Below are 19,608 nucleotides of genomic sequence, written 5' to 3'. Positions count from 1 at the left end.
TGCGATAGATGCATTTAGACTTTGGTGTTCCCCTGAACACTTGAGTTTCTTAGAGCAGCTTTTTTCCACATACATCCAGCAAACTTGAAATTACAATAAAGTATACCATGCCCAGATATTTCCAGATTTTACTCTTTTTATGCAGTGACAAATATATTTATCCCAATAAAATAGAAACAAAGATACAAGTGAAAATGTTAACTTGTTTAATGAAGTTGCCATTAAACAATACCGAACTGTGTATAACGCTATACTAAATACTGTCAACGTCATTATCATCTAAAATAAACCAAACACACTTCTGGCACATTTACTGGAGAAGAAAAAAAAAGAAAAAGAAAAACCTAGACATGCCATAGACTTCATTAAGCCGTTGAGATCACACTTGGAGCAACACTATGACACACACGCATTCCTCACAATAATAGCCAGCTGTTCCTTCCTCATGAATAATGGCATTTCATGTTTTTGATTAAAATTAAAATTTGAATCATTATTTATTAAACATTTATAACATTGGATGTGAAAATGTCTCACTATTTAAAAATATTGCATGCCAGTCTGCCTTTTTATGCCTCTTGTTATAAGTAGGGCCTTTAATACATTTAGGACCAAAAGTTATTACATTTAGGGCCTTTATTTAAGACCAGTTATTATATTTGTGCCAAAACAAAACAAAACAAAACAAAAAACACTAAGCTAAGGGAAAAGGCTAGATATACTGTACATCCTGAAGCTATTATAAAAACTCCTTCAGAGGTTTCTGAACCTCATGATATTCCTCAGCAGAGCATTTTTTCAGTGGTTTCTCCACTTCTGCATGACACAATTTTAATTTCCCAGATACTCGTTTATCTGTCTGTACTTTCCTCTTTATGTGTGTGACTGCTGTCCAGAACAGAGCATTACCAAACACCTGCAGACAGCTGTTCAGTCCCAGAAATAAGAACCTGCGGGGGGAAGGACATTTAATATGCATTAATTATCTAATTTTATTTAACTTGATATTTATATGAAGGCTACATCTGCACTTGTAAATGGTTATGGTATATGATTTTGTTGTCCTGCAGATGCACAGCTTTAATAATCTAGGTTTGTCCAGTCAGGTCAAGATCTGCTCACCTGAAAGTCTGAATGTCGTACATTCTGCACGCTCCTCTTCCGCCACATTTTTTATTGCCCCATTTCAGACAGGTAGAGTCGATAAGAGTGCCAAAGTAAATTGGAGCTGGAATACCACCTTTAATAGAAATCATAAAAGGTAATCAAATTAATTTTTAGAAGTTATTTAAAGTAATAGTTCACCCAAAATGAAATTTCTGTCATAATGTACTCACTGCCATGATGTTCCAAATTTGTGTGTCTTTCGACTATTCAAATAGAATAGAACAATAAATACTATTATTTTTGGACAAAGTCTGAGCTCAAAGTCTATGTACTTTCTGTTAATGTATTCAGTGTTTTTTGTATAACCATTCACAGAGACTGATGCTCCATAAACAAAAAACAAACAAACAAAAAAACGTGTTTTGTCGCTTTACGTGTCAGTCAGACAGTTTCCTCCTGATGTGGGTATTTCTTTGCAAAGTGGACCAGACAAGAGTCCCGGCTATGTGAGACTGCAGTATCTAATCTAAGTAATCTAAGTATTGCAGGAATAGTGTGGTATGTTTAGTGAACTCACCCATGACTCTTAAAACAAGCATTAACATGCCCACTGAGAGAGACTTCAGCTCAGGCTCCACACTCCTGGAAAACATGTGCTCATCAAACATTACATATCATGCATACAAATTCCATTTTTGTAAAATAATGTAGATCTGATTTAAAATTTCAGATATACAAAAAATCTGTAGTTTTTGTAAGAAATTATTTAAACTTTTATTTCTGACTGTAACTTCAATGCTATTCTAGGCATTTTAGGTGATTGACCAAACAACCATTATATGATGGAAAGTGAAAAAGAACCTCAGTGATATGATGAAGAGAGGGGTGCTGCCTAGACAGTACACAAAGAAGCTGAGAGACCGCAGTGCCAGATAGATTCTAGAGCAGCTGCTCTCTCTCGTGAACACTGTCCCAGCACTGCAGATGAGTTCCCCTCATTCAGACCTGAGCTCTGGATACATGTACAACCATGGAAAGTCTAAGGAGACAAACATAGAAACATGCAAAGCAAAAAAAATGAGGCAACATGCAAAAAAACTAAACAAACAAACAAAAAAAAAAAAAAAAAAAAAAATCAAGCATTGCACTAGTTCAGGGAGGTCAAGCTTGCAATTTTGGTTGATTGGTTGCTTTCCTTGCTCTGTCCATGCATTGCTGCATGGATGGACAGGGAGTTTGCTCAGAAAAGAACCATACCACCAACATCAACGGAAGTCAGTGTTCATTTGATGGAAGAGGTTGTGACTGAACTGGATATGAATGTCATTTAAATGTCACAAACACTTGAGTTTTGTCTGAGGAAAAGACCAAAATTTGTTGTTATTAGCAGAAAGTCTTACCCACAAACAGTTCTCAAATCTCACTTGCACTCAACTTGTCAAATGTTATATTTCAATTAATTGTAAATGCGGCCCTGGAGAAAAGCAATAATGTTTGATTAGTGAAAAAGTCATGCGGACCACTTTTATGGTGCTCTTTCTTTTATGATCGACCGATATGGGTTTTTAATGGCCGATGCCGATATCTAGAGAGCAGGATGGCCGAAAGGCTTATATACTGTAATACTGATTTATACAGTAAAACTTCAAACAATTTAATATGATAGTAAATGACTTTCCCTCTCACATAAAACTCTGGGATTCCCCATATATATTACATATACACGGATGTGAGGGACCGTCGATATTTTACATTGGTGTTTATAAATATGTATAGTATATACAGGGTTGGGAGGGTTACTTTTGAAATGTATTCCACTACAGATTACAGAATACATGCTGTAAAATGTAATTTGTAACGTATTCCGTTAGATTACTCAAGGTCAGTAACGTATTTTAATTACTTTGGATTACTTCTTCAGCACTGGTAGATTTTTTCACTTGTTTTGACTATAAAAACTCTGCCAGTACAGTAAGACAAAATACACATGTTAAAAATACATTCTCTGAAAAACCTAAATATCTTATGCAATGTTGTTTCTAAAACAAGATAAATCAAATTATCTTGTTTTTAAGATTTTTTGATATTTTTACAGGAAAACAATACAAAAATTATCAAGAATACGATTTTTGCCCTAATATCAAAAGTCTTACTAGAAAAAAAGAAATTATGATCCAACGTGAATTTTCCTGATCAAAAAATATGATTATGCCTGGTAACATGTGCATGTAAAATGGCTAGAAACAGCATTTTAGATTAGCGTAAAGCTGACAATTTTTGTCAAAAAAAAAAAAGGTTTATTTCTATTTCTTCTGCTCCAGACTTACTTCAAACTTACTTCTCTGTCTGCTCGTATGAATGTAACACATCATAAGAAAGTGTTTCACTGCTGTTCAAATGCACTTTGGATCACATCATTTATATGTATAAATGTTTTCCATCTGAAAGGACTAAATATTAAATGAAACAAATGACAATAAAATGCAAAGTAATCTCTTCAGTTATCAAAATACTTTTTGAATGTAACTGTATTCTAATTACCAATGATTTAAATTGTAACTGTAGAGGAATACAGTTACTTATATTTTGTATTTTAAATACGTAATTCCATTACATGTATTCCGTTACTCCCCAAACCTGAGTATATAGTGTACGTGATTTTCCCACTGTACTCCCAGAAATGTTGAATTATTTTCACTGTGTTGACTTGTTGTTGGGCTCCATCCTATTGCATTTGTTATCCGGTCTGTTCATGCAATGCACACTCCTCAAAAACCTGTAACACGCCGCAAATGCGTTTACATGGCAACAAAAGTTGCATTCTAGTGAAACCTGGGTGTGTTAAACCACTTTCTCTTAATCCCTTAAACGGCATAAGGAAATAGGCGTTCTCGTTTACATGAGGTTTCAGAACGCAGCTTTCTGCAAAAACCCTGGAATTAACCATTTTCTTAAGTGCATGTAAACACTGGTCACTCTTTTAATAAAAAATGTGTCTGTTTGGAATTACCACCAAAACTTTACTTTCACACTAGTGTTTGTCTGCCACAGATGCATTGAATGTGCAATGATGTGATGAATGTTAGTGTTTGTCTACCGTGAGCCTGCGATTGTGCTGTGAAGAAATGTGAAGAATGTTAGCTGCTCGATGATGGCAACTTATTTGGAGACAAGCAGGTATGAGAAATGAATTATACCGTAATAATTGCAATCGGGAGCCTGCAAAGAAGCAAACTGTACATCAATAAAAGTGCTTCACTTCCGCGATTTGGCATGAATGCGTTCATATCAGCAGCGAACCATACCCCAGACCACCTTTTCAAACTGGACTTGTACCTGAGTTCGGAAAACAGTGTACCAATCATCCAAACGAACCAAACTTTGACGTCATTCGAACCCTGGTGCGCACCAAAAGTGCTAGTGTGAAAGCACACTGTATGTCTCAGATGGTTCTTTCACAAGCAAACAGGTGATTCTCTGCACCGTCTCGGCTTGCAAAACTTATCAGCCAAGCCAACAGTAAAATGTATTGGCTGATATTTGGTATTTTAAAAAATACCGGCCTTATGAAATATAAAGTTGATCACTACTTTTGTGTTCCACGGAAGACAAAAAGTCCTGCGGGCTTGGAACTCATTTTTTAGGGGAACTATTCCTTTAAAATACTCAAAAATGTAACTGTTTGGTGAAAAAGTAGATAATAGGTATATAATAGGGATTCTTTGAGGTCAAGATTAAGAGGGCCATTGCTCACCATATTCCGTCCGGTGCCAAGGGTGGAATTGCAGCCTGCATGGCAGGGAGAGGGGTCCCACTGAGTGTCAGAACATCCACATTCTGCATTGCAGGAAGACAATAAACTGCTACCTATATCTCAAACTTCACTGGATCTGCCACAGAAACAACATACAGAATAACGTTTATTTTTCTTAGCCCATTCAAGATATATTCTCTGAAAACAAATTAAAATGTTAAGCAATGTTGCTTATTAAGTAAATTTCTTGTTTTTACACGATAATGAGTATGAAAATAAATAAAGGCACCCTTGATAGGGTTCTGTGACCCCAGCGACATTTATATTTTCACAGCTGAGACCAAAGTTTGACAGCATGCAAAGCAATCCAGTGACAGAGGTGAAGAACGCCACTTGAGCAGCTCCCAGCAGACCCAGTTTAAATTTCTTCATTATCACCCTACTCAGAAAGACACCCAGAGCCACGGATGGCATAGTAGTCACTCCTACAAACAAAAACAGATATAAACACACACAAAGCCAAAAATAAACTGCATGTGAGTCTTTTACTGTTGTTCAAATGCAAATATTTTGAGTAATTATGGCAGCATGCAATTTTGTGGACTTAGTATTGCTGTTACCAATGAAAAAGTTGGTCTTGGATGAGCTCTGTCCAAACTCCTGTTCCAAGTACTTGGGCGAGTATGTTCTAATTATGATGAAGGCACTGAACATCACAACGTTGGAAATCAAGAACAGAAAATACATCTTGTTGGTGAGCAAACGCTTCAGAGATGGCCCAAAATCTACAAAAAATTAAAGAAGCAAGATTAACATAAGACTCGTTAATTTAATAATTCTATACAGAGTATTTTTTCATGAAACTAGCATAGTTATTTAGAGCGACAACAGTCAATTATACAATTTAGTGGCCATTATACATAAATATTTCACCAATCAGAATCAAGTGAGCAGTGTAACAATGTTCTTTAATTATTTATTAATGAAATACATTATAAAGTGTTACCAAAGCATATGTGAAAATTGTCAAGCATTAATTGTATTTGATTTGTGCATCTAGTAAATTTTCTTTAAACCTATATTTGCATAAACTCAATCAATTAGATTTAATTAAGCATGAAATACAGTACAATGAATCTTTGCTGACTGTGTAAGGTTGGCATACCTTTAGCTATCTCTGTAATGGGTAGGTGTTGGTGTTGGTATGAGGGGGTGTCTTGTTCAGGTGTTTTCACCCAACCACCACGCCCCAACCCAACTAGAGTCTTGAGGAGTGATGGTAACACTCTCTGATAACAAGGGAAAAAATATACAGACACAAACAATATCTGTAAGATCACTTTAAAAAATGATGTGCAGTTATATTCAACAGTTACGGCTGGGATACTATACTCCAGGGGTCGGCAACCTATGGCACGCGTGCCCACATTGGCACGCGGAGGGGTAATCACTGGCACGCCAGAAACTGCGAGAGAGGAGTGTACTTTTTTATTTATATAAATTCCGCACCTGCATTCCAGTCTACATCTTGATGTAAATGTGTTTTCATGAGCCGAATAGGAGGCTAAACAAAAAGTTAAAATGTGACGAGACTGCAGTATACCCAACAGACTCGTGCAAGCCATTCGCGCAACATGAGCCGGCAGCTCTTCACTTTCAGTTAATCGCGCGAGTAAACGCGCCCGCTTTGCTTTGGTCAGGCTGCGTGGATGACAGCCTACATTCTGTTTCATTTGTTTCTTTTTGCTTTCAGAACAACACGTGGTGTAATAATGAAAACACCACTATTAATCCTTGAAATTCCGCATACAGGTACACCCTCCTTAAACCTGTCACACTCAAAATTACATTAAACGATTAAAAGAGAAAACATAAACCCACATCTGGGGGTTCAAAAATATTTCAGTCTATTCAAAATATAAATTAAACCTGGAAATAAAGTTTCAGGGTTTTGCAGGTGCGATTCACCGAAAAGGGCTAAATAGCTGATCGGCTTGTGATGCACAAATGGCTTGCACGGGCAGCGTGAATCTCGTCACACTTTAATAGTGTTTAGCCTCCCATTCAGCTGATGAAAACACGCTGCGTGATCACGAGGAAGGATTACAAATGCAGGTGCGAAAAACTTCATATAAATAAAATAGCCTGCTCCTATCTCACTGTTGCTTGTGTGCTAGTGATCACATGATTACAATGTCATAATATAAGAAATATTTAAGGTTCCACACAATTTCGTGATCAGTAATCAAATAAGCGAATTTGTGACATTACCTGTGTTAACTTATGATATTATCAGCATAACAGTTTGAGTGAAAATTTTGTGAAAAACCTGATGATTATGATATAATCATGATCCTGCATGTGCATTTTCACAGTGTCTTGTGAAAGCGGTTTAGTGAAACACAGGTTTTCTTTCATTAAAGCGCTTTCACAAGACACTGTGAAAATGCACATGCAGGATCATGATTATATCATAATCATCAGGTTTTTCACAAAATTTTCACTCAAACTGTTATGCTGATAAAATCATTTGTAAACAAAAATAAAAGATTAAATTAGAAAAATGCAAAATATAAACATTTTCACAAGTGGACTCATACTTTGTAAAATCGCATACATTTGCATGTTTGTTTGTTTGTTTTTTGTTTTGTTTTTTGTTGACAGCCATTGACCAGGAAATTAAAAAATGGCATTCCATGTCAAAAAGGTTACCGACACCTGCTATACTCCTTACTTGCATGGTACATGTCTGAATAAACCTCGACGTGACACGTAGGCCCCATTTACACCTTGCATTAACATGTATTTTCAGTGATCGGATCGCAATCAGATTAAATGACATATGTAAATACACCCAAGACGCATTGTGATCAGATCGTGATCGGATCACTGAAACCACATTCGGAGGCGGTCAGGAAAAAGCAAATGCGTTTTCGTTATCCGGATTCAACTACATCAGTTATTCATTATGTGAAGTTGTGCTACACCCTTACGAAAATCGAGAGTTCATGGCAAATGATCATTTTCACATACAAATGAGCTTTGCGACAAACTTGTGGCAAATTGTCAATTTTTGCCAAAGGTTTGCCGGAGGTTCACCACTACCGCCAAAGAGCTGTAAACTTCTGGTAAACATTTGCGGCGAATCAAATGCTCATTTGCACGTGAAAATAACGAGCGGCAAATTTGCTACAAATTTGCGGCTAGTTTATATTTTTTGTAAGGGCAGTCATCCATTGTTAAAGCGCTATGTTGTGTTCTTGCCTTTTTCTGTTAATTCTGCCATTCCAATATGAAGTACACAACAGACAATGCCATTTGCAATCTTTTCACCTGAACTATGAACAATATTCCATGAATCATTCCATTGGAATACACTTAGAATATCTTGTCTCTCTCCTCAAAACCCACTCGTTCGTATATCTCATAAACCAGGCTTCACTTGCGTGTTTCAGATGAGACGCATACAAGGCGCCGAACACGAGATGAATATCGAAGATAATTTAGCTGTGGCAGCCAGCAAACATTTTTCAATCAATGAAAAACCCTGACTGTTAAAGTGATAGAAAACATTTTAATTATCCAGTGTTTTTAAAATTTGCTTAAAAAAAGACAAAGTTTTCAGTTAACACAGGCTCTAATGTAATATGTTAGTAGCGTTTTCCATTTTGTGCGGGTCACTTTCATAGGATCTCTATCCGATCACAGTGGAGACGCATTTGACTGCAAGGTGTAAATGCAATTCAGCTAAAGAATATCCAGATTCTATTTGGGTATGAAACGCATATTAATGCAAGGTGTAAATTGTGCCTTAGTGACCTATAAGGTTGTAATTTGACAATATACCACCTGTATGTAAATAACAGTGTCTAAACACTGCCCAAACTCACCTTGGTTCACTAAGCCAGTGTCCACATAAAGACTAGAACAGATAGATCCAAGCGAGTAACCAAACAGCGGTCCGATCACTCCAGTCGTGTGCAGACACCCTATAATCCAATTGCCATGAAAGAAAAATAAATAATTGACTGAAGACTCTCCATAACATTTTCAAAATATGAATTACATGAGAGACATGGGAAAGCTGATGATATTAAAGGGTCTACTTAATTAATAATTAAATGATTAATAATTAATGATAAATAAATATTTCTGGCTATTTTGACCCTCCATGCTAAAAAAAAAAAAAAAAAGTAATAATAATTGTCTTAATAAATACTTGGTTGAGATAATCTTGGAGGAAACGCGAAGTTACCTCAGTTCAGTCATCACAACTCTCAGAATAAATTTAAGGTGACAAAGGAAATGAAAAGTTTGTAGTTTGGTGCAAGTACGAAGACTTGCTAATGCTAAAACAAACACAGACATGTTGGATCAAGCATGTAGGACATGCTGCTGCTGCACAATTAGACTGCACAAACAATTCCCCAGAAGAAGGTTTAGACTGTGATGCTGGGGAGGAGGAGGGTTTCAGAGAGAAAACTCTCGTAGCACGATATAGTGAAACTGGCTTACCTGCAAACTACTGAGGCAATTTAAATGTTAAACAAAGAGAGAGTACACAAGTTGATTGGCTAACAGATTACATGTTTAAAAGACCTATCAGCTTGCGCTATGTAGAGTTTCAAGTTATCTTTCTGGGAGGGTCTCTGGTTACAAAGCGAACCAGTCACAGCTGTTTTGGTCAGATGCGATGTGTAGTTACATTTTTGGAGAGGTCCACATAAGGCTGTGGCAGTGACTGCACTGTAACAGCCATAACTACACCGAGCCTACAGCATAGGTTCAAAGCAGGAGTATAAATCCACCTTTAGCATTTAACAGGCTGTAGTTTGCTGTAATTTGTCATATGTAAATGCCCTCTTCACATGTAAAATAAGCAACAGTACTTTGCTGTGAACTGTGGGATTATTGTTGCTTAAAATCCTTTTTTTTTAAATACCTCCCCCAACCTTAAAGGTGCTGTAAGTGATTTTAGTCTTTCTAACTTCCACCAGACTGAGCTGTTGATTTAGCCACTTCCCCTCTTTCCAAAACACAGCACCGATACTGTTGAGACATCTGAGACGTCAATCCACACATCTTATCACGTGGCTTGTTGAGCGCGTTACCGCAGAGACATATTGCGTGTGGAGGCTTCACGCGATTCTCCGTGGCATCCATGCACAACTCACCACGCGCCCCACCGAGAGCGAGAACCATATTATAGTGACCACGAGGAGGTTACCCCATGTGACCCTACCCTCCCTAGCAACCGGGCCAATTTGGTTGCTTAGGAGACCTGGCTGGAGTCACTTAGCACGCCCTGGATTCGAACTCACGACTCCAGGGGTGGTAGTCAGGCACTCAAATTCTTAAGATCAGACTGAAATGTTGCAGCCCGATCTCATGAAAAGCCGTAAGAATTCGTACAAGTTGGCTAAATCATATGAAATAATACAAGTTCGCTCATATGAATTTGTATGAATTCTAGACGTTCAAATACCTGTATGTGTAATGCGGAAGTAAGCAAAAGTTCGGTGTGTCAGACGTTGTGTACATGATTATTAATTTTATGCACAAACCCCATATCTAAACCTAACCATAGAGTAGAGTCTGTAAGGATAATTTGAAGCATAAAGATTATGTTTTGTATGGCAGAAGAAAGTAATTGTCGCATTTTAGAAGGAGACGAGGGAGAGTCAACTCACGAACGACCCAATCGTACAACCCAACTTGTACGATTTCATTAGATTTAGCCAACTCGAAGCCAACTTATATGAATCTGTACAATTTATCAGTGAGAGCGCCTGAAAATATAAACTTTAGCAAATTGGTTCTAATGCTGTGATCCCTCGGAAAGTTATGCAAAGCAGCAGGTGCTACAGCTTGGCTGGGGCAAGTTTCAAGTGATCGAATAGCAACTGTTTATGTGTAAATTTCAGCAGTCAAATGTTTCAAGTTTTTGGCATCTGAAGGTTGCAGAAGTTCACTACAAGTCGAATTGGCAGCTTTTTTGAACTGGGGAGGATGTTATGAGTTCTGCGAGTTTTTTTTTTTTTTTCCTTTATATTTCTGATTATATGACATCATTAAAGATACTCACCAATGTAAAAAGCTAAGTTTTCTGGGCGTGCATAGTCATCTATGAATGATATCCCCAGAGGACCAATGGTGGCTTCCCCAATCCCACGAATATGTTCCCCATCAGCAGAATGATCCACATGGGCGAGCCTTCCTCCCCTTTCTGACACCCTATAAAACCCACACTGTTATTTTGCAGCAGACTGCATTTAGTATCAGCACATGTACACCCACATGCATTCCCTCACACAGACACAAGCATTACCAGAAAAAGGCTGTTGAAAGGTATTCTGAGTGTTGGGTCACATCATTTATATGTATAAATGTTTTCCATCTGAAAGGACTAAATATTAAATGAAACAAATGACAATAAAATGCAAAGTAATCTCTTCAGTAATCAAAATACTTTTTGAATGTAACTGTATTCTAAATACCAATGATTTAAATTGTAACTGTAGAGGAATACAGTTACTTATATTTTGTATTTTAAATACGTATTCCCGTTACATGTATTCCTTTACTCCCCAACCCTGAATATAGGGATTTGGGATTCCTTAAGTTTTGTGGTATGTGCCGCGATATTGAGTGAAGCTCGCTTGGTTGATTTGCAGGAGTGATTCACTCTGAGCTGTCATCTCTGAAGGAAGCCTGGTTGATGGGCACACGCTCCAGTGATACAGTAGGATAGAGTGTATCTATAGAGCTTGTGGTTCCACCTGAAAACCAGGCTTCAATGCAAGTTATAAGAAGTATATTTAGCACACATAAAGCACAGACCTTGAGATGAATAGCATACATTTTTTGCTATAAAAAAAACCCACTCAAAAATAGAGTTTTGGCAAACTACTCGCAAACTTGCCACAAATTTTCCGCACATTTGCCACTCATTATTTTCAATGCAAATATGAAATGCGATTCACTGTAAATGTTTTCAAGAAGTTTGCAGCTCTTCATTGGCAGTGGTGAACCTGCAGAAAACCTTTGGCAACAATGGACAATTTCTGGCAAGTTTGTGGCAAATTTGCCATGAACTCTCGATTTTTGTAATAGAGCAATAACCAACAACTCCCGCCTCAGTTCCACTCAACACCTGGGCAGTTCTGACCAAAAAACATTTCGGGCTAGACTAAAATCATTCAGGGCTCGAGCCACGAATGTTTTGTCCTAGCAACGCCCCTGGCCTGCTAGCTATTTTTTTTTAAAAGGGACGAGCCGTTAGACATGTCCGGCCCCAACTTCCTGTTTCAGTAGGACATATGTCAAAATACCAAAACTGCACTCAACAAGGCACTGCACTGGTACTTTAAGTGCCAGTACAAATGTTACTTACTGGCCCATAAGGAAGTGAGGTAGCGCCATTAACAACATTCCCACAGCCATCAGCAAGGCTCCTGTTCCAATGATCTTGGGCCTGTGAAACTTAGCGCCACAGTAGCTTACCACAGTAATGACCAACAGATTACCTGCAATCAACCTTTACTGTCAATATTTAAAGGAATAGTTAATCTAAAACATAATATATATATATATATATATATATATATATATATATATATATATATATATATATATATATTATTTCCTCATGCCCAGCCTGCACTATAGGTGCCATATTTGATTTGAGAGCAATGATGGAAGTGGGAGATTTTTGGCAAATAACAACTTAAATGATGGTCTGTTCCTCACACAGAGCTATAGACCTTATTCACAGGAACACCATATTTAATTTCTGATGTGAATGAAAATGAGGCTGTGAGGGATAGACTTACAGTCTCTTCAATGACATGTAATGTATAAGGCTGTATTAAACTGGAAGAACAGAGTTTTTTATCTACTGCTTTTTCTTGGAAAGTGTAAGGATTACCGGGCGACAACTAGGGGTCGCTATGTATGTTTATTGTTCATTTCGTGTCTTTCGTTTGTTTATGGGGTTTTTAGTTCTTTTTTCATGGTCTTTGTTCATTGGTCCTGGTGTTCATTATTGTCAGGTGTTCCTCGTTTAATCTTCAGTCTCTGTGTATTTAATCCCTGTGTTTTCCTCTGTTCATTGTTGGTTCTCGTTCTGTTCATTTCAGACTGTACTATAGCTATGTGGTCAAGTTTTGCGGTTCTCCTGTGTTTTGCCATATTCTCCAGTGTGTTGTGAATTTTTTAATTAAATAACTGCATTTAGATCCAGCCTGCTATTGTTACAGATTTTTATTTTTTACAAAAGTACAACCCATTGAAGCAGTGTTATTATAGTTTTGGGATTTTAATTTAATTTTTATTTCTGTTTTATATTCAATTTGTCATTCCAAATTAGTTTTAGTTTTCACAGTTTTTCTGTTAAGTTTTAGTTTCGTTTTCATTTTCTCAGTTTCAGTTTAGTTAGTTTTTATTTTAGTTTTAGAAATTTCTATGGCTGCCAAAGCTGAACGTTTAGTGGAATAATTTAAAAAGTCTAACATTTCATTTCTCAGGGCAGTCTTATGTAACTTCTTTCTAGTTGTAATATCATGTTTAACAGTGTGAATATGGGTAAAGTGACTAAGGACATTTAAACTCGATCCCCATTGTAACCATATGAATTTCCTTAAATAACTTGTAATGTTACTAAACTAATCTTTGGGAAGTAAACAATTAAAGGTATTGTTCACCCAAAAATGAAAATTCTCTCGTTATGTACTCAACCTCATGCCATCCCAGATGTGTATGACTTTTTCTTCTGATGAACACAAAGATTTTTAGAAAACATTTCAGCTCTGTAGGTCCATACAATGCAAGTGAGTGGTGGCCAGAAATTTGAAGCTCAAAAAGCACATAAAGACAGCATAAAAGTAATCCATATGAATCCAGTGGTTTAATCCATGTCTTCAGAAGTGATATAAGTGTGGGTGAGAAACAGATCAACATTTAAGTCCTTTTTTACTGTTAACCTTGACATCAGCAGTCTCCTTGGTGATCATGATTTCAAGCTCGATTACACTTTCTAGCACTTTGCGAACTCTAAGTGTAATTGAGCTTGAAATCATGATCGTTCCTGTAGACTGCAATTGCAAGATGTACAGTGAAAAAGGAGTTACATTTTGGTCTGTTCTCACCCAAAACCAATTAGATTACTTCAGAAGACATGAATTAAACCACTTATGGACTACTCGTATGCTGCATTTATGTTTTTTTTGGAGTTTTAAAGCTTTGGACCCTGTTGACTTGTATTGTATGGACCTACAGAGCTGAGATATTCTAATATCTTTGTTTCTGATCAGTAGAAGAAAGTCATACACATTGGGAATGGCATAAGGGTGAGTAAATGATGAGTGAATTTAAATTTTTTGGGGTAAACTATCTCTTTAACTTTTTTAGGTTTTAAATTTATCATTTTACTTTGGGATGTGTGGCAGGTGTGAAAAGCAATGGTAAAGAAAATTACAAAAAATGATGAGGTGTAATGCTTGTAAATGTTGCATTATGATTTATGATGTAAAAATGTATAAGAAAATATAAAAAAATAATTCCAAATACTTTGTAGCTATTTTCGAGAGAATAGTTTTTCCTCTCCCACTATACTGCTTAAAAATCTGGGATTTGGTAAAAAGAGGGTCTTCAAAGGTTCCACTTCCCAGTGTTAAGCATTTCTTCATTTTACTTTTGACAAAGGTAGAAGACATACTAAGCTTTCTTCAAAGGTGTAATGTTAGGTTATGTGTGTTTGGATCATAATTAAAAGTGTCAACAAATGGAAAATTTTTCAAAAGTGTCACACATTGCCCATATTCACCCTAGTATATCAAAAACTAAAATGAATTTGAGACAATTGTAATTTTTATTTTAGTTAGTTTTGGAGATATGAAAAAGTATTTGTTTAGTTTAATCCCCCAATCCCCCGCCCCCCCCAGTTCAGTTTTTGTTAACTATGATAACACTGCATTGAAGAGACTAAGTCAATTCCTCACAGCCTCAAAAATTAAAGATGGCACTACTGTAAATAAGGGCCATATTATGGTTTCAGAAAACTTGGAACATAGAGCATGAGTTATGATGCCATTATGGAGCTTTTTTTTTAGATCTTGACAGCCGTGGTTGCTGTAAAATATCATTGTATGGAAAAGAGGTGCGTGAAAATTATTTAAATTCTCCTTTTTTGTTCCATGGATAAAATAACAGCACATTGTTTGGAATGAAATGTGGGTAAGTAAATAATGACAAGTTTTATTTGTATGGTTTAAGCAGTAATTCAGTGGTATAAGTGCTCATCTAATGCACTTAGAGTGAACTCTCTTTTCTCACCAGAGCCCAACACATCTCAACTCACCCATTTCAAAGCTGCCATCGATGATACAAACAGTGGAGCTAGGGATCTCAAACCGCATCTCAATTTGAGTGATGGTGCTTTTGGTGTAACTTGCCACTAGGGATTTGGAGAAATAAGTGAAGGCAAGCACTGAAATGAATATCTAAAAAAATAAAATAAAATTAACTAGACTAGACACAAACGTCAGAGGAGGGGAAGATTATAAGTACGTAAATAATGACTTACATTTTGCCCATTCCTCACAAAAACCTATCATATGGCTTCAAAAATCTTGGAATATAGTGCACCAGTTGTATTGGATGCTTCCGCTCCAAAGGTATGTGTTGTTGTTGTATGTTAGATCTTAGGCTAACCGCTTGGCTCTGGTACCCAATGCTAATGTTGGCTTCTCTTTATGTGATAGCGGTTGTTTGTGCGAGGACTATATCAACTGGAGAGGGGTCTGTCTGTGTCCTGCAAGACTAATACAAGACACGCCCACTACCCGGCACACCCACTACAAGTTACGCCCCCTCCAAATAACCAGCGAAATCCTGAAGTCTTGGATCAGTTAGATGCCAAATTCATACACTGTTTGTTGTGCCGGAGTCCCGGCAGCAACTATAAACACCTACACCTATCCATAACTCTAAACCTAACCATAACCACACAGATTTTAAACATGAAAAGTTTGTAAAATAATTCAATATACCACAAATTGAAAGTTCTTTTAAATTAATTCATACCACCGTATCAGTAGGTGGTGACAAAGAGGAGAAATTTAATGAATGTGAAGAGGAGAAGCAGCGAGCGGTATGCTAAGCTAATATACAGTTAGCCTGTAAGCTAACTGGACAAAACAGAACAGATAAACATTTATCTTACCATTTATATCTTTTTATTATTATTGAACAAGCAGAAATTGTACAAACATATTCAGGAATAAAGAGCACTTCCAAAAACTTTCACATTAAACAAGTAAGTTTCAGTTTATCTTCTGTTTAATAATATGATATGTGACATAATTTCCCTTTCAATTAGTTTATTTCAATTAAAGGTTAGATTTTTGTGAATATTTTGAATGAATGATCAAAAGGATAAACAATAAAGGCATATTTTTCACAGCCTTCTTTGCTCATATTTACCAAAGGTGCCAATATCTCACATAAAAACATAATATTAGTGATAAAATCTATTATTTTAGAAGAGAACAAAACATCACGGTTGTTTAAGCTTATAAGCATTAAGCTGTGTCGTCAGCAAGTCGTTTCCCATTGTGCCTTTAGTCAGTGCAGTCGGGGAGAGCAACTGCGCCCGACTGTGCCACCTGGCACGGCCACCTTGCTGTCACGAGAGTTTTTTGGCATATGTCAGCATGATATCAGAGCAAGTCGGACCACACTTAGACACATTTCTAACCATCATGCACCTCACGGTGATCACCGGTGATCGGTGCTGCGTAGATATTGCTAATCTGGAACGAGCCTATGTTCTTGTTTATTATTTCTGTCTTGTCATTGGTTGTCTTGTTAACTTGTTACCCATGTCTGTGTATTTAAGTCCTCATGTTTGCCATTGTCCTTTGTCAGGTATTGTTTTGTGTTGACGTTGTTTACATGGTCAGTTCATGATTCTTGTCATTGTCAATAAATACTGCACTTGGGTTCACACTTCATCATCATTGTCTTCATCTTTCTTGTTCTGCGCTACAATGTTACAGAATACCTGACTTACTATGAACCAAGCAGTGGCTCTAATGTTTCTCTGCCAAGGGAATCGTCCCAGAGAGGATTTTGTTCAGGACTTTTGCAGACTCTGTTGAGTTCCAGGAGGTTTCCCTGAAGTTTTTTCATGCAGGATTAAAGGAGCCCATCTATTCCTTGATGCCACCAGGGTTAATAGATTGGACTCCTAAATAATATATTGATTTTGCCCTGCTCCTGAATGGTTCTACCTTCACTGTAGGAGTGGCAAATGAGGAAATTAGCACTCCTCCTACAGTGACTGCCGAGGTCCCAGAGCCAGAGCCTGAAGCCTCAGCCATCCCAGAGCCAGAGCCTGAAGCCTCAGCCATCACAGAGACAGAGCCTGAAGCCTCAGCCGTCCCAGAGCCAGAGCCTGAAGCCTCAGCTCTCCCAGACCCAAAGCCTGAAGCCTCGACTGTCCCAGACCCAAAGCCTGAAGCCTCGGCTGTCCCAGAGCCAGAGCCTGAAGCCTCGACTGTCCCAGAGCCAGAGCCTGAAGCCTCGACTGTCCCAGAGCCAGAGCCTGAAGCCTCAACTGTCCCAGAGCCAGAGCCTGAAGCCTCGACTGTCTCAGAGCCAGAGCCAGAGCCTGAAGCCTCAACTGTCTCAGAGCCAGAGCCAGAGCCTGAAGCCTCGGCCATCCCAGAGCCAGAGCCTGAAGCCTCGGCCGTCCCAGAGTCTGAAGCCTCAGCCGCCACGTCTGCCTCGCCATGCCAAGTTGCCATGTCTGCCTCGCCATACAATTCATCAATATTGACCACAGTGTCGCCTGCTGCTGTCCGCCTGGAGGTGAGAACCCTGCTGCTGGCCATCTGGAGGTGGCCGAACCTGCTGCTGACCGCCAGGAGGGAGGGATCTGAGTCAGCAGCAGTTCTTCCTACTGCCCGCAGAAGCATGAGGAGAAGGAGATGGGTTCCTATGGTCGCTGCAGCTCGCCCGGAGGGGTCCCACATCGCTGCAGCTTCGCTGGAGGGGTTTGTGTCTACTGAAGCTCCCCTTCTGCCAGCACTCCCGGTCATGGAGGCCGTTCACCTGCCACTTGCAGTACTCCTGGCCATAGAGGCCATTTCTCTGTCAACTACACTCATGGTTGACCCCCTGCCAGCGGCAGCCACCTGCCTGTTCTGTCTCTCGCAGCCAGCCCAACATGGCCTCCACTGACCACACCTTCTGCCCAGCAGCCGCCCCCCAGTCTGACCTGTCCCCTGAGTCACTACCTCCATTGGCTCCACCCCCTGAGTCACTTCCTCCTGCAGCTCCGCCCCCTGATTCACTGTCGCCTGTGGCTCTGCCCCCTGAGTCACTGCCTCCAGCAGTTCCATCCCTTGAGTACCCAATGGCTCTGCCCTCTGGTCCCACGTGGCCTCTAGTACCCTCTGGTACCCCAAGAACCACCCCCCCCCGCTTCCTGTTGTTGTTTATTGTTGGGCGTTGTGTTTATGTGTCTTTTTGTTCATGTTTTGAATGTCATGTTGTTCTTTTATTTGTGTATTATTTTGAAGTGTAGTTCAGTGTTTCCCTGTTCCTGTTTCTTGTCATGTGTCTCATCATGTGTGTTCCTGTTCGATTTAATGGTATCTGATCCTTTCTGTTTTTATTTTATGTTGTTGTATTTCATTTTATGGGCATTATTAAATGTCTTAATGTTACCATTTATTAAATGCCTTAAACAAATTCAATGTATATAATAAAATTAAATGTGTTTCACCCATAATTTTAGATAAAACAACTAAATTGAATGGAAAAATTAATAATGAAGAAGAAATAAAAACTAAACTAAATAAAATCAATAATAATAACTCTGGTTGTAATGACTAACACAGCTTTCACTTTCTTTAGTCTATGTTTGAGTGTAGGGGAAAAAGCAACAAATAATTTAAATGTCAACAGAACACAATAAGAAGTGTGATGAAGGACAGTTTTGTCTTCATACACCTGAAGCATATGCTTTCATTCTGAAACTACTTTGAAGTTTGTTCAGAGGTGTTTTTTGTTGCATTTATATTGACAAATAATTTTTCTTAGTTGTGAAGGTTCAAATAAGCTTAAAATATTGATGTTGAGTTTACGGTTACGTAATCATGAACAGATTCATTCGAACTCAACTCGGCCTGTTATGGACTTGGTCTTGATTCTGAATCTGACCCTTTTGGACTCGGATTTGACTCGTACTCAATTATTTAAAGTCTTGGACTTGACTCGTACTCAACTAAGGTGGACTCGAACCCAACACTAGTATTTTTACATTCGTATTAATCCCAATAATCTCGAGTCTTTTCTGATAGAAGTGCTCAGTTTGCAGAGTGTGTTATAATTTTCTGCTTGGTAATGTTTTTAAATCGTCTAGTAGTCTACTGGTTGACACATTTGACATATATTTCAAATTGCATATTTAGTACTTTAAAGTGTAAATTACACCCTTTCTTAATAGTATCTTTACAAAAATATCAGCGTTGGATAGAGTGGTTGATATAAAGATAAACAACATTTTGCCTTCAGATTCAGTGGGCAACAATGGGTTTGAGTCCTTTTCTGATTATTGTCTGAATATTCCATCGTATGGGGCTGGTTAATCCCTCTGGCCTGCCCTCTACTGTCATGCTGAACAGGTGAATCACAGGTGAATCACAAGACAAACTCTACAGGTTAAGGTTTCAGAGTGTAGT

General features: G+C 38.2%; 1 pseudogene; it reads right to left on the bottom strand.

The window, feature by feature from the left end:
* Positions 1 to 220: 220 nt before the first annotated feature.
* Positions 221 to 17,961, bottom strand: LOC127434912 (solute carrier organic anion transporter family member 1C1-like; annotated as a pseudogene).
* Positions 17,962 to 19,608: the final 1,647 nt, after the last annotated feature.

This window comes from Myxocyprinus asiaticus, chromosome 45 (genome assembly GCF_019703515.2).
Source record: "Myxocyprinus asiaticus isolate MX2 ecotype Aquarium Trade chromosome 45, UBuf_Myxa_2, whole genome shotgun sequence".
NCBI classification, from domain to species: Eukaryota; Metazoa; Chordata; class Actinopteri; order Cypriniformes; family Catostomidae; genus Myxocyprinus; species Myxocyprinus asiaticus.
The sequence above is the reverse complement of the archived record's forward strand: the minus strand, read 5'-3'. Positions and strand labels throughout refer to the sequence as shown.